The sequence below is a fragment of the Hevea brasiliensis genome, chromosome 8 (genome assembly GCF_030052815.1).
Source record: "Hevea brasiliensis isolate MT/VB/25A 57/8 chromosome 8, ASM3005281v1, whole genome shotgun sequence".
NCBI classification, from domain to species: Eukaryota; Viridiplantae; Streptophyta; class Magnoliopsida; order Malpighiales; family Euphorbiaceae; genus Hevea; species Hevea brasiliensis.
Window position 1 is genome coordinate 90,292,277 of NC_079500.1, and position 24,699 is coordinate 90,316,975.

Genomic DNA, 24,699 nt, shown 5'->3' on the forward strand with positions numbered 1-24,699 from the left:
TATTATTATATATCACTAAAAGAGGTTACCTTTTATAATTCTTAACAATTTTGCCCTTATTCCCTACCTCCCACAGATTACTTTTCTAATCCTCTGTTGGCCAAGTCCTCAGCATTACTCTTTAGGTGGCCCATGTCTATAGTCATCTAATGCATGTTAAAATTTTATTTAAATTTTAATAATTTTAAATTTTAAAAAGGATTTTAAAATAAAAAATAAAAATAGATAAATAAAAAGTATTATCATATTATTAATTATACATACGATTATTTTGATTTATTATTAAATTTTAATGTTATCACTAATTAGTTTTAATTTATTATGACATAAAAATATTTAATTTTATTTTTATTTAATAAAATTAATATTGACAAATTTTTACAGATAATATTTTCAAGAGTAAAAATGAATTTTGAAAAAATATTTAATTAGCTACTAAAAAATTCAATTAAATTATTATTATACTAATATAATAAAAGAGAAGGCACTTTCAATGAAAGTATTACTTTCTTTATGTCCCCTTTATACTACATCTCTATTATCTTAATTAATTTTTTCAATAAATTAATTAATGAATTTTCTTTGATTAAAATAATTTTGAGATTTATAATATGAAGTTGGATTTTTTTTAAAAATATTTTTCTTTTTGATGAAAAGAAAATGTCTCAAACATTTGAATTAAAAAATTAAAAAAATATTAGAAAAAGAAAGACAAAATGAAGCTTAATATAGTTGCATATTAATGAAAAATATTAAATCATTAATATTCAAAATTGATTTATTCTCTGCGTATTCTGCAAGCGCTTCACTTATATTCACATATGACATTGTAACCATTACAAAGAACATTAGGAAGCTAGCAATGGCTTTAGTCTTAAAAGCCATACTTTTTTACAAGTTTAACTTTTTTTTTTGGGTGTCTGAAATTATTTGAATTTATCAATAGATGCTTATAAAGGGATGGTTAATCAAACTTATTTAGGAAAAAAAATATGTTCTTGCGCATATTTTGTTAGTGGATTATAGCAAAATAAGGAAAAACTTAAGGCATATGAATAGTTGTTGAAAGTTTCGATTGTCTAGATAAATTTTAATTGCAAATATAGAAAAATTTTAATATATGAAAATAAGGTTGAGATATTGTTTGAAAGTTTTCTACTCTTAAAATAAAGGTCAGTTATTAATTGTATAATTAATTTAAACAACTCAAAGCCTTTAAAACAATAAAAAGAAAAGACATGATGATAGCCTAGAATGTCTATATTTATTAAATTTTTATTTTTTTATAATTATTTGAGAAAAATGTAAAAAATATATTGTGATTTTGCGCTTTAACATATTAAAAATTGTAATTTACTTTTTGTTAATTTGATATCCTATAGTCTAAATAGTTAATTATTATTAAATAATACTAATGTGACAAGCATTTAATGTTGATATAACCCACGTTAGCGTTATGTAAGCGCTACATGGATGTCACATAAGCATCGTATCTACCATTTATTGTCACATCAATGCTACATATTCGTCACGTTAGTATCATTTAATAATAACTAATAGTTTCAATCACATTTGTTAACAGAAAAATACAGGATATTAAATTGACAAAAATCAAATTATGATCCCATGTATTAAAGTGTAAAATTACAAAATAATTTTTTATATTTTTCCCTAATTATTTTTAAGTGTAGACAGGAGGATTAGTATTGGTGATATTTAAACCCTAATATTTGGTCCTAAATAGTATCTTTTTCTTTTTTGTTGATGATAATTAGAGGGTTTTCAAATTAATCAGAAACAAAATGAGTATTGCTTTTTACAGAGCCATCAAGGGTGGGACATCCTCCATAAAACATTCTCATCATCCTAAGATAGGGCCCAAGAAGCCAAATGATGTGTTACCTTATTACAATCTCTAAAAGACAAAAAAAAGAAAGAAAGATTGAAAACCTAAACTCTTATGAACAATATCATCCACAATCAATTAATAAAAAGTCAAATCAAATAAGTGTAGAGCATCAATAAGTGCTTTTAAAACAAATTCTAGACTGAAATGAGTGAGTCCACAATTCTAGAATGTAATAGATTCTCATTCCATCCTTTCAGGTTTTTCCACACTTGCTCTTTAATATAGCAAAAGATAGCTTTCTTGGATTTGCCAATCATGGCAGGAATCCTAAGATACTGAGAGTGATAATCAGTAGAGTTGACACCAAAAATAGATTGATAGATTGCCTCATTTGTTCATGAACATTCTTACTAAAGGAATTTTTATTTTTATTTTTACTTATATAAGTTTTTTTTTTTGGCAGAAAGCTCACTCATACTATAAAAGAATTAATTTAACCTTTTGACACTTCGATTGGGTTGCTCGAACCAAACAGTCATTTGCAAAGAATATGTGGGATATCTCTGGGCTAGCACGACATAATTTAACACCATGAATTTTTTTTTCATCTAAATAGCTTTCCTTATCAACATTAAAAGTTGTTCTATATATCAAAAACAAATAAGAAGAAAGAGGATACCCTTTTGGAGGCCTTGATTTGGTTTCAGAGAACCTTTTGATTTCCCATTTAATAGAAAAAATGAGATAGATGAAATGCAAGTCATGATAAGTTGTAAAATGTATGGGACGGCCATCTTAACAAGAATTCACTCTAAGTAAACTCGTCTAATTTGAAAGCAAAAAAGCACTTTTTTACCCTTACACTAGCGTTTCATAGAATGAAAGATCTCAAAAGTAGCTAGCACATTATTAGTAATGAGATGACCAGGAACTAATGCACTTTGAGACTTATGAATAAGGGGAGAACAAGTTTTAGACGATTGGCCCAAGACCTTTGACATGAGTTTATAAGTCATATTACACAAATTAATTGGCCTTAGATCTTTCATGGACTCTTGTATTTTAACTTTAGGAATAAGAGCGAGGAAAAATATGATTAATGGAAGGAGGCATAATACCAAAATATGCTCCCCAATCCGATCTGAGGCTTTCATTTGAAAAAAATTTGTATTCCTATCAATATCTTCAAGCCAAATTCTCTAGATCGATAGCACCAAGGAATTTCCTTATTTTAATATGCCATCTAACACCCTTTGAAGCAAGTTGTGCCCATTCCATATCCCTTTTTCCTGACCACCAAATTGTAACTGGTCCAATTTTTACATCAAATCTTTAATATGACATTGGATTTACTAGAACGGTTCCTTATTCCACTTAGTTAAAGCTTGTGCCCCCCAAATTCTAATTCGATGAAAATAGAATATTGTAAAACCCTAATTACAATTACTTTAAAATGATTAATCACAAAATAATGGCATTGGAGGATCCAATTGTCTTTGCATTAGTCCAACACATTAAGAATCTCATGAATTGTGCTGACTTGTCCTTTGGGGAAGCTTGCCGATATTGGTACCCATTTTTGGAAAAGATCCTAGCTAGCAGGCGGTGTGATCACTTCGCATGATTTATGGGGACTAGCCTATTCTAGAATGTATCCTGTCGGGTACTTTTGGCCTTTTATGAGTTTTTTTTGGGGCTTTGCCTTCGTTTATAACAATACACATGTATATTGTATGTAAGCTCTATTTGCAAATTTTAGGGGGGTGGGGGGTTGGGGGGGGAGAAGCTTTGACATTTCACCCATAAGTATCTCATCACATGTTTTGCCTATTTTGATCCTTTCATTATAATTGTTATCTATACAATGTATGTGCATGAGTCAGGATCAAATATGTTTATATTAGGGTAAATTAAAAAAAAAAACTGCCATATGATTTTGTTGGGTAATTATTATATGCAGTTTCTCAATTTTATAAATTTTTCATAAAAGTTATTAAAATTTTATTTTTTTCATAAAATATATTAAATTTTAATTTGATTTCATAAAATTACTGTAATTGAAAATTAAAAATTTTCAGGTTAATTTACTGATCTGTTAACTATTTTACAAGTAAAATTATCTAATTAGTGGTAGCTGATAAAGAAGAAATGAAGAAAACAGAGGCATTTAATGGCGAGAGAGGTAGTTGAATGCGTTATACGTATCCTATTTTCTCTTTCCTTTTTTAAGAAACTAATAAAACAAAGTAATTTTATTTGTAAAATAATTTACTATAATAATTTTATTAATTTGCTAAATAAACTTTTACTTATAAAAATATTTATATTTTAAAATTTTTTATGTTCTATAATAATTATTATTTTTATATCACATTTTAGTTTTGGATTGCGTAGATGAAAGTACAAGTGAGAGAATAGTGATGTGGGTGTGACTACAATTAAGAGATTAAAAAAATTATTAAACTAGTTGAACGCTACTTAAAATAGAGTCAAGTTAGTGGGACACTATTTAAGTAGCATCTCGCCACTCTTTTAATTATTTTTTTTCAAAGATTCTGCTTTTTAATTGTTTTTTAATAATAGGATGCTATTTATATTAGCTTTTCCCTTTCTCTCTTCCAGTTCAACACAATCATCTTCTTTTGATAAATAAGTCTAAACCCACCTCATATGATAATTTTTTTCAGATGCACCCTTTTAGTAAAAAGCTCTGGGAAGTATGTAGAAATACTACCACTGACCTCACTTTTTATTCTTATTAGCCGATGCTCTCTTCTGCTATCACAGACCTTACTTTTATTTCAATCGGATCACAGCGTAAAACTTTCGGGTCGGGTCATAATGGAAATCCATGAAGACATATTCAAAATTCAAGCCATGTAAAAATAACAGTCAACACTACCATCACCACCACCACTTGATCATCACTATCACCACTTAGCCAATGTTACCTCTATCACTATCATTACCCCCACATTGTCACCACCATTGTCGCCACTACCAGCACTACTTAGTCATTACTATTAATCGACTATCAATCATTGTAATCACTATCACTTATTATTAATACTAAAAGTAAATTAAATATTAAAATCAAAATTATCATCACATTATACTACTTATATTTTTATTTTGTAACTAAATTTAGGAATGTAATGATAATTACATTACATTATGTTACAACTTTGATTGCATTACATAATTGATTACATTGCATTATATTACGCTCTATCAAACGTAACCTAAGATTTTTGTGATTAAATATTTTTTTGTCGCATGATATATAATATTTATAGACATTTTTATTTTAGTTATGTATTCAATTTTTTTATATTATTAAACAAAATAATGTATAGCAAGATGATAATTTCAATATTTTAATATATTTATAATTTATCCTTGAGGTTAATGTTTCCGATCGTTAGTTTCTTACTAATTTTTTAAGTGATACCTTTGAACAAGAATAATTTATTTTTTTAATAAAATTTATATTTCTGTTGGCTTTTAAGTGTTACCTTTAAATATCAAAGACATTTTAAGCAATTTTAAAATAGTTTTTAAATAATAAGAATAAGTTAGATGAATTGATTTGCCAAAATAATAATAATAATAATAATAATAATAATAATAATAATAATAATAATAATAATAATAATAATAATAATAATAATAATAATAATTTCACATATCTATAAATATGAAGTTTTTATGACCAATCTAATTATTCATTGGATTGTTATGCATTCTTTATTAGTTTTATCTTTCTTATGCTATATATTTTGAAAGAAATTGGTAATTAAGGATTGCTATTGATAAGATTTAAATTAATCTTATAAGACATTCTTATTCTTAATTATATACTTTTTTTTTTAAATTATCACTAAGCTAGGATATATCAGTTACTTTTGTAAAAGGTTATTTAAATGGTCAAATCATAGAAAAAAGTCAAACATTTGCATGCTTTTGCGTTTTAATCTTATCGTTTAAATTTTGATATAAAAAAGCTAAAATTGAAAGGTTTGTAAAAATTTTATCTAAATTTGTAATTCAATTTGAAGGGAGTGTGGCTCTGATGACATGGCATCCCATTTAGCATTTTTATTCTAAAATCGTAGGACCCAATTGACACATCATTTTGGTAAATCATACAAAAAAGCCAAGTCTTTACATGCTTTGGCATTTTAATCCTATCAATGCAATCTTGGCAAAAAAACTAACCCTTCTCTCTCTCTCTCTCTCTCTCTCTCTCTCTCATTATGGAAGGAATGGCAACATTTTCATCTTTAAGAGTCTTCAAGAAATATGGCTAAGAACTATAGGAGTTTTTCCCCAACTCTTTAGTTCTACTTCATAAAAGAACAATTTCAATGGAAACTGTGGAACTAAAAAAAAATAATAAAAAAAAATTATACTATTAATTATAAAATAAACTCATAATCAACTAAGTGGGATTTGCTGGTCAAGTAGGGACTCATTGGTTGTGAAGACTCATCCAACAATGTTGGTCCAAGGGGCAATCTCGCTGATGTAAGGCAACTCCTTGAATTGAAACGCCTCGAGGACATTGTTAAAGTTTGAAGTAGTGTTTATGGGAAATCCTCTAAAGAGAATCGCACTAGTTTTGTACAGCAAAGAGTCAAGGCAATTGTTTCTTGTTTTTTTGGTATCAGTGAGAGTAGAAACAGATGAAAGAGAAGAGTTTGGGGAAAGAATAGAAGGGAAAGGAAATGAATTAAAGTGTTTTATAATTTCTTTGTTTTATTATGGAAGGTCCACAAAATTATTTGAGTTATATTGAGAAGTCACCTTCACAAAGTTACTAATTTCCATATAAAAAATGCAGAGAGGGAGGGAGAGAGATAGAGAGAGAGGAATTAGTTTTTTTTTTTATCAAAGTTGAAATGATAAGATTAAAATTTCAAAACACGCAAAGGTTTAACTTTTTTTTATATGATTTTTTAAAATGATGTGTCAAATAAGTCTTATTATTTTAGAATAAAAAATATCAAATGGAATACCATGTCATCAGAGCCATACTCTCCCCAAATTGAATTTTAAATTTGGATAAAATTTCTGTAAACTTTTTAATTTTGATTTTTTATCAAAATCGAAACAATAGGATTAAAATGCAAAAGCACCCAAAGGTTTAGTTTTTTCTTTTTTTTTTTTTTCCAGTCAATTGGCCTATTTAAATACTTCTTATTTATAGAAAATTATTGAAATTGCGTTCTACTTTGTTCATTAACTCTTTCAAAAGGATAAAGGAATTTAATTATTATATTTTATTAATTATTAGTCACAATGTTTTTATATTGCTTTAGTTACTCTTTTAGCTAGCATTGAAGGAAATTGATACCATTCATAATTTTTTTTAAACATCATATGTTATTGATTATAGTAATTTTCTTTTAAAAAACTATGTGTTGTAGATTAAAGTTAATTTTTTAATCATAATCCAAGAAATTCTTTAGAATATTTTACTTAAATTCTTTAATTAATTTTTTTTTATTTTGGATATATAAAATGTGTTTTACATTACCTCTAGGTCCAAGTTAATCCAAATGGTAGAAGGCAAAAGAAAATCATATGATATATTGAATCTAATCTTACAAATATTATGGAAAAATATGAAAAATAACTCTAGTTAACAACAACATCGATAATAATGATAAAAATTAAAATATATAAATAAAAAAAAATTTCAATGATAAAGTTAGTTTAATTCGAATCAATATATTTCTATTGCTTTACTCGCTTAAAGTCTTTTGCATTATCTGCAACTTTCTCATCCCCAAAAGGTTTAGGATGAGATTTATTACCAGCGCTACTTCCTTCAATTGCTTTGCAATAATCTGAGCAGGCTTTAGCACAGGTATCGAGAGATGCTTTTGTTTGCTGAAGACATGAAGGCATGCATTGCTTTGCACACCCTGTAAGCTCTTCACTTCTGCTTGTGCATACCATTATCAACATTAATATGCCTATGACATTCATCTTCATGCCCATCTTGATTTGCAATTTTTTTTTTTTTAGTTTTTTCCTGGAGGTGTCGTTAAAATTAACAAGTGAATTATTAATGCCTATATATATAGAGGGACAAGGGTTGAAACTATCAACGAAAACCACGTCTTTTGATTGGTTTGGAACAAAATAAGGAAAATAAATGATGATCGAAGATTTCTAATTTTGTAAAGGAAAGTGAATGCTTGGTGTAAATAACCAACAAAAACCTACTACTATTATGATTATTATTATTATTATTTCACAAGAAATTTCATTCTCTTGCTCTCTTGTGCCAACAACAGGCTCCAAGGAGAGTTGGCAGGGGCTATCATCCCCCCTAAAATTTTAATTTTCAATTTGGAAGAGTTTAACTATAAACATGTATTTAATATACTTTCAAATCTTATTAAATCGATTAAAAAAATAAATGAGCTCATATTTTAATAATTTAAAAGATTATTTTTTTATTAGTCTAATTAAATTGAAAAATTAGTAACTTATATTTTTAAAATTTCTTTTTAATTAATAAAAATATTTAAAAAGATTCAAATTATAAGTAAAATATAAGAGACAACTAAATCTAAATGCTTCATCTGTTTAACATTGAATTCAAGATCTAAAAAAGGCTATTTTCCCTCTAAAATATTTTAATTTTTAATTTAAAGTAATTTAAATATGAATATGTCTTTAATAGACTCTTATATTCAGTACAAAAAATTTTCTAACAAAATTTTAAAAGATTTTTTTTATTGGTACAATTAAATAAAAAAAATTCATTAACCTCCTAATAAAATAATTTAAGAGGTTATTTTTTATTGACCCAACTAAATTAAGAAAAATTAAATTGTAAGTGAATTATATAAGACATCTAAATTTAAATGTTGCATCTATTATTGAATGATATATTTTATTGACCCAATTAAAAAAAATTAATTGGTAAATATTTTAATAATTAAAATATAATTTTAGTAGCTCAACTAAATTAAAAAATTAATAGTTCATATTTTTTAAATTTTCTTTAACTAATAAAAAAATTAAAAACGATCAAATTATGAATAAAGTATAAAAGACAATTAAGTTTAAATGGTTATTGACCTTCATAGGTCTAAATATTACATCCATTATTATTTTGTAATTGTACTAACATGATTAAGTTTTTAGATTATTAATTAAAAAAAAGTTACATAATTTATAATATATATAATAGTGGAAGAGGAATAATAAAATTATCAAAAAAATTCATAATAATTTAATATTATAATAATAAAAAACTAATTTTATTTTATTTTAATTAGATATTAAAAATTAATTTTATTCAATACCAAACGACAACAAACTAAAACACTACGACATTGCTTTTTTTTTTTTTACTCATAATTAACCTTACTATTACTATATACTAAAGCAACGCTTTGTTTGAGTGTTCTTAGAACAGTAAGAGGACTCTTTTGCCCTCCTATTCATTTGTCTTTGGTGCCATACGTAACCTGCCAAAAAGCTACCATCAACCCCCTCTTTTTCATTTATTATTTCTTTAAGAAAATTTATATTAAATTAATTTACATTATTAAGTTAGCAGGCTCAAAAATGATGAAATTGATTGGACGTTTTAAACTTTTTATAAGAAAAATTAAATTAAATTAAATTATTTTCAACGATTTATTAAATTATTTAAGTTAAAATGTATTAGTAGATTCAAAGATAAGTTTTGAAATTTATTTTAGTCAAGGCACTGACTCACATCAAATCTGTCTAGATTGACCAATTGATTTATTACTAAATTGATTCATTCAAACCAATCTCGATTTAAAAAAAAAAATTATTTCTGAATTAGACCAATCACTTATTTGATCATATTTTAGAGAAACTGTATGATAATTTCAATTTCAATTGGTTGAATACTCCCCATTTCTACATTATGCGTTTCTTTGGCAATATCTAATTTTAATTATTTTTAACTATTAAATGATTAAATTTTCTCATTCATTATACATATTATAAATAATTTAAAGTGACTTTATTTATAATAAAATACATTTTACTTAATAAATTAATATTATAAAGTAAAAAAAAAATATAGGAAAAATCACTATAATGAATTTGGGAATTTAAACGAAATTTCTTGTATATTAGCCCATTAATTTAAAAATCATAGCACTATATATATATATATATGTGAGAAATAAAAATAATTAAATAACTTTACAATAAATTGTAAATAATAATTGTGATATATATGTCAAATTTTATTTATTAATAATATTATAGAAATTTTTATAACAAAAAATATATACTTGCAGCATCGCGCGGGGTATTGCAGCTTGTTTTTCCCTATATATAGATAACAGAGAGTGAGATTTTAATTTCTAATGAATATAATAAAACCACGCATATATAAACCCTAATGGCCTTGGTTGTTTCTTCATCAGGTAAAACAATTAATGGCAGATGAGAAATTTGTAGTGTTTGTTCAAAACATGCATTATTTATTATTTTGGATGGGGAGGGTGGCAATATTTGTTTGTGTTTTTCTTAGAAAATATAATGCTTTATTCTTCTTTTCCATCTTCTTATTGCTTTTCGTTAATGATAACTATATTCACTTTGGTTCTTATGTTTGAATGATAATTATATTCACAACACTATTGTGAGGATTCAAAAAATCAGGTTAATTTTAATGTCTTCACGTAGACATTGATTGGATATATAAATATTATATATTTTTTTGTAGATATTTAATTTTTTATTTGTTTGGGAGTGAGTTGCTAGCCCTATAATCATACTACATTGTTGGTTTTGCAAGGGCCAAACCATAAAAAAAGTGCAATTTAATCTAAAACCTTTTAATTTTAAAAAAATAAGCCAATTTTTGAGAGGTTGTAGAAATTTTATCCATTTTTGAAATTCAATTTGGGTGGAGTGTTTGGCATGACATGTTTTATTATAAATATATGGGACTTACTTGACACATCACTTAAAATTTAAAAAAAAAAAAAAAATCTGCCTCTTCCATTTCTCCTCTCTCCCTCTCTCAAGGTCATTGGGTTCCTCTCCTCTACAACACGAAATTTCGTACTCATAATTAATAATAAACCTCAATCAAGACTCACAATCACAATCACAAAGCCAAAACACAAAATCAATACTTTGTGTACGAGGGTTTATCTTGACACTTCTGTTATATACGGGCTCAAGTTTGTTGTACTTCATGAGTTTATCCTAAGAGAGTATAACCCAGGTGATGGGTCGGCGACGCTATACCAAGAGGTTAAAGATTGCTCCTTGGTGATTTTCATGCTAAGTAGCAACACTTCTATCAGGTAATCGAAGCTTTGTCAATTTTAGTGATTTATAGCATGGAAAATGCGAGTTTGGTGATAGGTGTTTCTCAGTTTGCTAACCAAATGTAAGTTGGGGTTGTGTATTGTCATATTAGTTTGAGATAAAATATTTGAGCTAAATATAAGATTTGAACAAACTTCTTTCCCTTAAGCTAGATTTTAGGAATAGAATTAGACTCAGTCTATTTTCTCTTTATGATATCATACCCTACTCTACTTCAATGTTGGGTTACCCGTATATGTGTTTGCCTACAATATTCAAGTTTCATGTTGTCATTGATGTTGTGCCCGGTGTAGTCTACTAGTAAATTCAGCGGCTTTTGGGTAATTTTAGCGGCAAAGAAGCTTTCATTTATTTCAAATTTGGCAACAAAAGTAGTTGATGTTGCTACCAGAAGGTAGAAGAAAATACTATAATAAATCATGAAAGAAGGGGGGGAGAATTTTCTTTTTCTTTTTCCTAATTTTAAGTGATGTGTCTTGTAGGTCACGTTCCTATAATAAAATATACTACATGGCTTACCAGCTTAGCAGAAACACTCCCCAAATTAGATTTTAAAAATGGATAAAATTTTTGTTATTTTCAAAAATTGGCTTATTTTGTCAAAATTAAAATGTTTTAATTAAATCGCAAAAACGTGCAAAGATTTAGTCTTTTTTTTTTTTAAATTTTGGGTTGTAGCCATCACCTTCAGGTTTGTGGTGATGAACGTTTTTCGCATCTTAACTTGCTTTTTCCCATGCAGACTAATACAAGAAGATTTTGATATCCTTAATCTTAGAGTAAGTCCCTTTAATTAATTATTTATTTATTTATTTTTGTAATTATGGGTCTGATTAGACACAAGAACCAATTTTATGTTGTTTCATATTGTTATTTGTTTATCACATCGAAATAAATATTACGTCCTGAATTTATTAGTATTCATTCTATTAGAATATATAATATCAGAATAATCTTTAATTCAATAGTTTTATAGTTATCTTTAAGGTTAGAAGGTATTGAGTCTTAATCGAAACCAATTATATGTATTTTTTTTATTGTATATATACAAAATTTTATGTGTCAAAATTTAGTTAAGTAAAATTTTGCAATTCCTTTTGAATATAAAACATTTCATTCAGACTGTACAAGCTCTAAAACTTAGACTCGATGCTACAGATATATATTTTTTTTTATATATTTATTATGTCAATATAATTTATACATAGAAAAATACTTATATTAAAAATATATTCAATTTTATTTTATAATATTAAAGTTACATCTTACAAACAAAAACTATTATTTATCAATATATAATTACTAAAATCATTTAGTTAATTCAATTAAAATCATTCACTATATTACATATTAGTTACGTGGATATAGTTTAATTTAAAACCAAACTACTATTAATATTAACAATACAATATATATTTATTATTTACTTATTATAATACATTAGATAAGATATTATTGAATAAAAAATATTTAAATGTAGAGTCTAATTATATAAAAAAATAAAAAAAAATAAATTAATTAACCCATCTAAAGAAAAGCCTAACACATTCTTATGGTAATAGATTTTAGTATATAAAAAAAGTATATGAATATTGTTTTAAAATATTTTTTAATTACTAAAATATAAATTAAATATATTGTGATTACATTAGAATTTAAGAGCAAATCAAATTTAATTATTTATTATTTATTAATCAAATTTACACATATGATATACTAACAACTCTAAATTAATATTCTCAAATGTCTTTTAGATATAATTTTCAATTTTTTAGATAATAATAATAATAATAATAATAATAATAATAATAATAATAATAATAATAATAATAATACAAAAGAAAATTAATGTCAATCAAAATATTATTATTTTAAAGTAGTGTTTATGGCAAAACTGTAACACCCCCGTTTGCATAGCCTGGTATATTTCACTGTTCCGGTGACCGGTTCAGTCCGGACAATTATTGGGATTAGAGCCACACCTAAGACAATTTGAGAAGCCATAAACACAAATAATTAGTAATGTTTAATTAGTTAACTATAAATAAGAAAAACAGAACATAAGAGGTTAAACGAGCCGAGAGTCACAAATGATGAGTGACCTCCTGAACGCATCATGAAGTCGTTTTAAACTCAAATTTCGAACCGTAAAAAGTGACGCTGCGGTCCTTAGGACCCTTATGAACACAGTGGAAAAGAGAAAATCACGAAAAAGAACTGTTAAGTCAGTCAAATAATTAGGTCAGGGAGCCGGAAGAAATATTAGATTATTTGCAAACCGGGATGAACCGGCGAGGGGCAATTTGGTCAATTGACCCCGAGAGCTGACTCCTGACATAACTGTCAAATAAAATCGGAGAAAAGAAAATTTCGGAATCGACAATAGAATTAAAGAACTAATAGAAAAATAAATAGAAAAAAAAAAGAAAAGGAAAGAGGTTGGAAAAGTCAAAGTTGATGACATCACTAATGATGTCATAAACAAATTTGTTAAATATTTATTAAATTTGATATTTATGGTCTTCCAAAGCAAAAACGTGTAAAGGAAAAACAAAGAAAAAAAAATTTAGGATTTTCTTCTTTTTCCCCTCTCTCTTTGCCACCCACTTGTTTCCTTAAATCCCCCATGGAAGCTTTCTCTTTAAGCTTACATTAAGCTCAAATTTTCCTTACCCAACCATAATAACTCTCATAAGGACTTCTTTAAAGCTTGTTATTACTACTTAAGAAGGAGATTTCAAGAAGAAAGAAGAGCAAAGGTTAGGGTTTTGAAGCTTTAAGTGAGGTTAGCATATCAAACTCTTTATTTTTCCATTTAAATGCATGTTTAGGTAATTAAGTGAGCTTAGAACTTGATTTAAATGAAACAAATATGGGAGAGGGACCAAACTGAAATTTGGGCAGCTTGATAGGAGTATGAATTACATGAAATTGATGCATTAGAAGGAGTTTAAAAGCTTTGATTAGTTGAATGGTTAAGGTTAAGTGCACTAGTTATGGTTAAATGCAAGAGTTAGTGAGTTTAGGGTTTCAATGCAAGGGTTTATGAACCAAAAATTGGGAAATGCATAAATGGCATATTTGACCTATTGTGAAATGAAATAATGATCAATTAGGACCAAATAAAGTGTATGGGAATGGTGGAAAATTTAGCTAAATTCGTAGGTCAATGGTCATGCTGCTGGCAGCATGACCAAACCCACTTTGAAGGACCAAAACTCAAATTTTACAAGTCCAATTGATATGCCACCAATTGGAGATGAAAATAGACATAAAAGAGCACAATTTTCATTAAGGAACCATGACAAAAAACTGACCAAAACTTGGTGAAACAATTGACCAAAGTGAATTGATAGCAGGCTGCCCTGCACCAAACTGACCAAATGAACAGTAACTGTTCATTTGGTCATAACTCGAGCTAGGTAGGTCAAATTGACCTGAAATTTTACCAGCAATTAGATATGATATAGACCTAAAACTTTCATGAAGAACACCAACCCAAATTAGGCCATTAACTCATTCAAATCATTGAGCAAAGTTAAATTTACTGTACTGAGATTCTGCAGATTTTTCATTGAGCAGCAATGTTTGGATGGTTATAACTCTCTCTAGAAAACTCGGATTTAGGCGATTATTGAACCGATGGAAACCTAAGACATAGTACAACATTTCATATGAAGAAAGTGAGACCAAATTATGAACTTAACTTGATCAAATTATTAACCAAAATTGGACCAAAAATCTGCCAGCACCAAAATCTCAGTATGAACAGTACACGTGAACAGTAAACTTATTTTGGCCATAACTTGAGCTACAAAACTCCGATTGAGGTGATCCAAAAATGAGAATACACTTAAGACAATAAGGAACATTTTCTATGAAGGAAGTTTTGTCAAATTCCAACAGTAGATCGACCAATGGAATAGTGCAACTTCGGAGCACAAAACCGAAAATTGACAATTTTGCCAAAATGACCTATGCTTTGAAAAAGTGACAAAAACCAACAAGTTTAATGAACAAAATGTGGTATGTGGGTGAAGTTGGAGTTCCCATACCTAGTAATCCTTAGAAAGTCAATTATTTGACTTAAATAGTGCAGTGAATAGTAACCCGAAACACAAAATTTTGAAAACGTCAAATTTAACACGTTAGAAATAGGTAAATGCGAAGTTAAAATTTATTTTGAGATTTATGTTAAGTTCTAGTACTGAAACATTGTAAAATTTTGTGTTTCAGTTGAAAAGAATATCGGGAAGGAACCCGAGGAAACGAGTCGAGGCTAAGGGACGACTCGCTTGAGGTTTGTGCACAATAAACCCTATTTAAGCATTTTATCCTTGAAAAATTGATTTATTACGCATTATGAATTTATGAACTTTTGTGTTGCCACCTTGTGATCAAATTGTAACTTTGGAAATGGATTGATTTTTGTATGCAATATTTGAATGAAATGTTTGAAACGAATTTTTGATTCACACTTAGCATGACAGTTACTTATTATTCCTCCTCCATTTATGGGGTTGAGATCGTTTATTTTCCTCCCTCTCTGGCTTGCCAGTTGAGGTTGTAGATCGGATGAGTACTCATTAGCTAGCTAGCCACCTCCCTCATTGGTTTCGATTAATGGGGTTGAGATTGCTTTGTCGTGGTGTACAACACGGCATTGATCGGAAATTTTGTGTCATGGCTTAAGTTGTGTACGACTTTGGCAACACTGTGTTTATGCAATTGTTTGACTAAACTGTTGTTTAATATATTATTTGACAAAATGAGTTGTTATGAGCTTTGATATTTGCGAAATGTGATTGTGAAGTATTCAAATTATGTTTCATCAATAAATGATTTATGTATCGCATTTTAAATCTTTATTGTGCACCACTGAGTATGTTTATACTCAGCGATAGTTTAATTTACTGTCGCAGATAAAAGCAAGGAGAAAGCAGCAGAGTGAGCTGCGGGATTGACAAGATCTTTTTGATCCCTTTTTGTACGGGTATTGTTTTATACCCTTATGGTTATTTTGATGTAAATCAGTAATGTCATAAGTATCAATGTAAATTGAGCGATTGTAAATAAACTATAATAATATTATTTTAGATTTTCTTACAGAATTTGATATTTGTACATATGGATTTTCTGCCTTATGTTTTGTGAATGGAATTATTGAACCTACTGAGTTGACAAATTTGACTTGGATTGTGAAACTGTTTTGAAATGGATTGACTTGAGTTGAATTGTGAATTATTGGAGGTTGGGAGTTGTAAAATAGTTTTGGAAGTGCTTTTTACAGGTATTTGAAGAACTGGTTTCTCAAAATACAGAGGGAACTCTGTCAAAATTTTTATAAAATTTGCGACAAAATTTGAATGGACAAAAATTTTTACTAGTATTTAAACTTTGAATAAATGGTTTTTAATTCTTACCAAAATGCTCACCACTTCCAAAATGTAAGAAAATTGTTTTTAAATCCCTTGTAGGGTACTTAATGAGTTATCGGTAGGTGAAGTTCGGTAGTTCATTAAGTATTCTACGGGAGCATGCTATGCCTTACGGAGAGGTAAGGTATGACAAAAACAAATGTTAAAAAATATTTCTAAAATATATCTACAGTATGTCATTATTATGCTTTTCTTGCAATGATATGAAAGTTTAATATTTCATTGGTATAATGTCCATGTATAAAGTAATAAAAGTCATTTGATCATAAAATAAATTCAACTTAAAATTGATTTTAACAATGATAATTATAATTAATGTCAATTAAACAATTTGAAAACAATTAAAATGTCAATAGAAAAAGATATAATAGTAAAAAAAAAATTTAAATTCTTATATAAACACTTAAGTGGTTTAAAAAAATCAAAATATTAATACTTTAAATATTTAATTAATAAAGTAAAACATATAAGTAAAAATTAATGGAGACTTAAGCGTTTCAACTAATTAGAAGGAAAAAAAAATGGAATGGTATGTCAAAAAGTTTTAATATATTTCATGTAAAAAATTAAAAAGAAAATCTTTATTTTAATAATCAAAACATTTTAAAAGAAATAAGGCACCGAAAATAAAGAATAGCAACACAGTGAAATGATAACAATAGTACTGCTGAAACAGTGAATTACACTTTATTATACTTTATTATTAAAATTATTTCTTTGAAATAATAATAATTAAATAATTTAAAAACAAATGAAATTAAAATTAAAAAAATAATTTAAATTGATTTAAAAATAGATAACTGCTTAATCTAAATATTTTAATTTGAAGAAAGTGTATTATAATACATTTTATATTAATCATATTCTCCTTTATAAATGCTCATCAAATTCAGAACCACTTAATCTAAACCTCCAAATTTATGAATAAGAATTTGAAAATTAATATATATAGTTTGTGTATATTGTGTCTAACTTAATTTTCAAATTCTTATTCATAAATTTGGAGGTTTATATATATCTCCATAATATGTGTTAGATACACAAAATTTAGAAAAAAATATAAAAAAATATCTTATAATTTTGTGCTTTGATAAATTGAGTTTGTAATTTAATTTTTATTAATTTAATGTTTTGTATTTTTCTTCGTTAATAAATGTGATTCAAACCGTTAGTTATCGTTAAATGATACTGACGTAGAGAATACATAGAGCTGATATGGCAATATGTTAACGTCATATATTTTTCATAAACACTTCACATTTATAATGTATTACCATATAAGTATTATTTAATAGTAATTAATTGTTTGAACTATATTTGCTAACTAAGGAAAATTCATATATTAAATTGATAAAAATTAAATCAATCTTTTTTTTTTTTAATATTTTCCCTAAAATTTAAGGAAAAGACATTTGCAATGATCTAGTCTGCATACATGTGTATAGGAAGGTAAAAAGAAACCATACATGATGGGAGAAGAGAAAAACTACCCCACGATTCCCTTTAAAATACAATAATTAATAAGTCAATTTTTTTTTAAATTTAATTTCAGTATATAGCAAAGTGAAAGATTATTTAATAACAAATTTTTGCTAATTGAACAAAAAAAATTGAAAAATTTACGTTAAATCACAATTATAATTAATTTTGTGCCTGTAGCTGAACGTTAATTAGTTGATGCAATTGTAACAAAATGAGCTAAATTGAATTTAGAAAAATATTAATTATAAACTGTAATATAGTTTTCAGAGATTCATTTGATTAATAAAATAGTTAATTAATTTAAACTTTATATTTATAATAAATAAAATTTTTATTTACAATATAAAATATATTTTATATTTATTTTCAATTGAAATTTTTTATTAAATAATATTTTTATTAATTAAAATATTATATTATTATATAATGAGACTAATTTTCTTTTCATAACATCTAATATAATTTAAATTTAAAATTTCAACATATCATTTATTTATTTTTTTTAAATTTAGATAAGTTCGAATGTATTATAAATTACTTATGAATTTTATTTTTAAATTATAATTATTATTTTTAACAGCTTTTTAGTAGAAATTGTGAAACATGGAATTAGTAATACATTAAGTAGACCTTTCGACATAATTATAAGTAAAATATATGTAAATGAAATTTTACGACATAAATTTTTGAATGTTCATAATTTTATGGTTTATTATTAATTAGTATAATTTTTTTTTTGAGATTTTAGTTTTACAATTGGTTTGTTTTTTAATTTAAATAAAAAAGAAATTTTAGTAATAATTTAAGGTTTATTGACCATGCATTTAATATATAATTCACTTCAAGTAACATATATATTTTATTTAATAGATTTCACAATTTATGTAGGGTACATTTTTTGTAATCATATATTTTTCAAATTTGATTTGTACAAAGGTATAAATTTATTTTTATATTTTATTTTTAGATACATGAATTTATTTGACTTAATTCAAAATATAATTATGTTAATTTTTAATATTTTTAGTATAAAATTTTAATTAAAAATAAATATAAAATATATTTTATATAATAAATATAAAAATAATTTTTTAAATATAAAATTTAAATTAATAAATTATTTTACTAATCAAATAAAATTTTAGAGATTATATTATAATTTATTAATAACTTTTTCAAATTTAATTTAACTATTTAACTTTAATTAACGTTTAATTATAATATAAAAAATATACTATCTATAATTTAATGTAAACCTTTGATTTTTTTTGAATTTTTTTATAATAAATAAATCTTTATTTATGTAATAAATGGAAAATTTTTAAACAGAATATAAAAATATAATTAGAGGTTAATTAATTTTTAGTGTATATATATATATATATATATATATATATATAATCTTACAAGTACATTATTTTTAATAATTATGAAAAATTCTTGGAATAATTTCAATATGATAGACTTGTAGTTTGTAACATGAAAATTATTTTTAAAATTTATTAATTTAAATAGACATGCCTAACAAGTTGATAATTGTAACTTCTCTATTAGAAAATTTTTAAAAAAATTAAAATTTCTTTTATTTACATTCACGATATTAAATTATCTTTGTATTATTAATTTTTTATATTTATATAATAACTAACTTTATTAGACTATATATGAAAATTTAATAACAAATTACATATAAAAAAGTTTAATCATGTAGTTAATTTAAAATGTCTATTGTGTAAGCAATGACTTTGCAACCTTGGTTACATTTTCTTCTGTGAAACCTAACTTCATAAACGTATCCAAATATGCTCCACTAGCCCCAAAGTCCTCCACCCCAATCACCACACCTCCATCACCTGCATACTCCTTCCAACCAATTGGAAATCCAGCTTCTACGCCAACACCCTTTGGAACACTCCGTGGTAATACACGCTCCTTGTACTCCAGCGGCTGCCTGTCAAAAAGCCTCCAGCAAACAAGTGAAACCACCCTCCCCTTCCTCCCTTCTTTCCTTAGCATCTTTGCACTCCCTTCACAAAGGCACAGTTCAGTTCCAGTACCTAGCAATATAATCTCTGGCTTACATTTACCAGAATTGTCACTTACTATGTATCCTCCTCTTTCAACTTCTTTGGCAGATGTTCCTTCTAAGTTTGCTGCTACTTTTTGCCTCGACAATGCAATCACACTAGGTACTTTCCTACTTGTAATAGCTACTTTGTATGCTCCGGCGGTTTCATTCCCATCTGCCGGTCTGAAAACTGGAAGCCGTGGCACTGCTCTGAGGCCAGCAAGCTGTTCAACTGGCTGGTGAGTTGGACCATCTTCTCCGAGGCCAATAGAGTCATGGGTCATGCTGTAGAGTACTCCAGCATGACTCAAAGCAGAAAGTCGGACTGAATTTTTCATGTAATCAGAGAATGTAAGGAATGTTGCTGCAAATGTGATTAATCCGCTTCTGCGTAATGCAATTCCATTTGAAATTCCTGCCATTGCATGCTCTCGAACTCCATAGCTTATGTTGCGGCCCGAAGGGGAGTGAGGCACAGAGAAGTCTTGGTAGTCATGAAGATAGACTTTGTTAGATGATGCAAGGTCAGCACTGCCACCAATCAGTCCTGGAAGCACCTTAGCAAGCTCATTCAAACACTTTTCGGAGTATCCTCGAGTAGCATCTACTGAATCTGACATTGACCACTTCTGTTGAGAGAAGAACAATATATTGTTACTGAAATTGGCTTTTGGGAATTCTATATCAAATCTATTGTCTGATAACCCCATAATAATAACAGTCCTTCGTTCAGAAAAAAGATAACATCCTCGATTATATAGAAAATTTTCTTCTTATGTAGTCATAAATTACCAGCAAGCAGCTTTCCCAGTTGGAAGGCAGACCACCATTGAGAAGAATTTCAAGCTCTGCATCCTCCCGAGGATGCTTACTTTTATAATACCCCAGCTTAAAGAACCACTCCCTCTCCAATTTTTGTCACTGGTCTGCTTGAATCTGCATTTCCCTGCAGCAATATATTGCAATAGTAATTTTGTTTCTCAGTATTCAATATTGAGATTAACTTTTTGAAAAAAGAAAATTTTTGCTAAACAATGAGAGGTTCGATAAAACAAACCTATAAACCACAGGGATGACATGGAATGGCTCTCGATGATCCCACACAAGTTTTTGTTTCATTTCCTTGACATCATCTTCATCAAAGGTACCATGATGAGCCTTAGATGTCCCTTCCTTTTTGGAAAATCTCCCAATCAAAGTCTCCACTATAACAGTTCAGATGACCATAAGTGATCTTAAAATAACTATAGATTAAAATATAAAGATGGGTTGGGGTCATCTCTAGCTAATGAATTGTACAGTTTGCTCAGATTGCAGATCACTGCCACCCTCTGAAAGCTACACGAGGAATTTGCAAAGTTTTCAGCAACAAATTAAAGGATGTATGCACAAAAGTGAGTAATTTATCTTTCCTTTTGGTAACACAAACAAAGAAATTTAAGGTCCTGAAATTTGAAGGATATGAATGAAAGGGTAAAAAGTAGATAACATGATCCTCAAGAGCACAGACCCTGATGAAATTGGTTTTCTAGTTTCGTTGAAAGCAGAGAGAAGAGCATCCTTGAAGGAATCCATATCATCATGTATGTTATCTACCGTAAATGTTTTCCAATCAAGAGCTCTGAATCTTGCAGATATATCTTCAGAAAATGCTAGAGTAGTCGGTCCATCAATGGTACTACAATTATCATCATAAATTAGTGTAAGCTTATGGAGATTCCAAAGCCCAGCCAAAGATGCAGCTTCATGTGATATTCCCTCCATGGCACACCCATCACCCATGATACAATATCTACATCACAAGATCAGTAACATAACACAGACGATCTTTGCATGTGTTGCTGCTATTTATCCAAATGAACTATCAAGTATATATACTAACATCCGATGGTCAATAATAACGCAATCCGGCTTATTGAATCTAGCCGCCAAGTGAGCTTCTGCTAGTGCCAGACCAACTGCATTAGCTACACCTTGTCCAAGAGGGCCTATTTTCAAAATCATATTTGTAAATAAGTACATATCAAAAAGCAATTAATCCCACAACTGTCGGATAGTCAAGTAGAAGAATAAGGTCCATCTGTAGGTATGTTAAAATCCACTATATCGTCCGAGAAAAAGTTACCTGAGGGATCAGTTTTGACCTTGTAAATATTCCAAGCACGAGTGAAATTTATTTGTGAGTAATTAGTGTGAGACCACGCCTTGTATATTGCCTCAATTTAGCTTATCTAATGTTTCAATGAAATAGTGTACATTCTCTTGTCCAATTCTTCAAGAATTAAAAAAAAAAAAGAAAAAAAGGAAAAAAAAAAAAAAAGAAGAGACATTAGCTGGGGAATTTAAGCTTGTACCTGTTGTGACTTCAATGCCATCTGTAACTGTGTTCTCTGGGTGACCCGGTGTCCTACTCCCAAGCTTACACAAGCACCTTAGGTCTTCTATCTGAATTAAACATGCTTAGAAATTAGAATCAAATAAATTAAAACCCTCCACACCAAATATGCATAGTTGTAATGCAATATTGGTGTATGGAACTACCTGAAGAACAGCATACTAGAGTTTGGCATAAAAGCATTCCTAAACTACATTCCATTTCCTGTTTGATGGTTAACTTAATTATTTCAATAAATTGATGTTAGTCAGGTTGGTTAATAATTAACATAGAAATTTTGTTCAAGAAATTAGGCGTCACATATATCAGACTCCTACTTGAAACACATTTTTTTGCTGACAGTCAGACTAGAAAAATGGCAATTATAGAGCTATTATTTCCCTGATTTGAATGCATTGGCAAGATCAATCAATAGCCTGGGGGAATCAAACGGGGTACTTCTGGTCTGGTCTTCAGAACAAAGTTGTCACAAATTATTTAGGTTGTTTGTTTAGAGCAAGAAACATAAAATTATGTTACTGTTTAGTGGAATTTTTTATCGGGACATGCAAGTCAAGCAATTAGAAATGGCAACCTCTGAACTAAATTGAACTTCTCTTTGAATTTAATCACAAATTTTTTTTTAAGGTTTTTGCTGTGTACCGCGGAAACATGTAAATTAAAAAAAAAATAAAGCAAATATACAAAATAACAACAATATTTATGTAATTCACAATTTTCTCCATCCACAAGCATGCTATCTTTCCATCAACCAAATTACAGTCAAGAGAACCAATACTATATAACTACTCATAATAAATATATTAATTAGTCATCTCAGTCTCTTTTAAACATAATCCAATATATTTACTACTTTAACTACTACACCACAAAGGGTTCAACTACATGGGTGGAGTTCATGAACTCTCATCAATAGAATTATATGCCTTTCTCTACCTTAGACCGAAGCATCTTTGCCTCCATGGAATTACAACTTTCCTTCCCTCCATGTAATTTGGAATTACAACTTTCCTTCCCTCCATGTAATTATGGGCAGGGCCTCTCACGAGCAAAGTCATTCTTTATGGGCTGAACTACTTTTTATAGGCATAGGCAAAGTTATTTTCTATGGACTAATTACTCAATGAGTAAAACTAAATAACATTTTTTATCATTCTTTTTCTATTTATATATTTATAATGTTAATTCTTCAATTCTAATCAAATTAGGGATCACAATCAATTTATAAATAATATTAAAATAGAAATTCTACCACCAACATATTATTTTTAAAAATATTTCTACCACTCGAATTTAAGTTATTAGCCAAACGTCTTGCAAATCAACGCGCATTTTAGGTAAAAAATCTAACAGTTTCAAGGAATTGATGTTGTTGCCATATCATCAATTGCTCAGAAAATTACAGGGAGAAATTAAATTAAGAAATGTACTTTATGATTAGCCGATGCCTAAACAGATTCAAACCCAGCAAGATGAAAGTAAACATACTGGAGCAAACACCCATGTCCAGCACTCAAAACAAACCTATCCCTGTTAAACCACTTGGGATTTCTTGGATTATAACACATAGCATGCACCCAACCTCGGCCATCCCCAGGGCCATGCCAGGGTGACCTGCCTTTGCATTTTGCACAGCATCTACTATCAGCATCCTTACATTGTCCACGCATTTCTTGTCAATCAATCTCTGAAAGGACTCATCATCAATCTTATCAATTTTATCAATGGAATTGTTTTCTTTCAAGTTTTGGTTATTGGGTTTTTGTTGAAATACATTTTTAAGCTCTTTTTGCCAGGAAAGTCTGTGGGTTTTAGAAAGAGGAGTGGTGGCTATGTGGCGTGTGTTAGTATTAAGGGGATTGCAATTAATGGATGAATTTGAGTTTGTATTGTTTTTGCTGTTGAGAGATGGTTTCGTGGAAATGAGAGGTAAATGGGGTTTGAAAAGAAAAGAAGAGAGAGCCATGGAGAGAGCGAAAGAAGTAGTGGTGGTGGATCGGAGATGGCGGTGCAGTGGCTAGCTGCAGGGAAACTGAGGTGAGAGAGCTGAATGTGATGGATTGACGTGGCAGTCTGCAGGAAGGTCTGTGACGTGTATGCCTAAGAACTTGACAAAGTG

At 28.1% G+C, this 24,699-nt stretch overlaps 1 pseudogene; it reads right to left on the reverse strand.

Annotated features, from left to right (window-relative positions):
• Positions 1–19,833: 19,833 nt before the first annotated feature.
• On the reverse strand, positions 19,834–24,592 carry LOC110652284 (transketolase, chloroplastic-like; annotated as a pseudogene).
• Between the last annotated feature and the right edge of the window lie 107 nt (positions 24,593–24,699).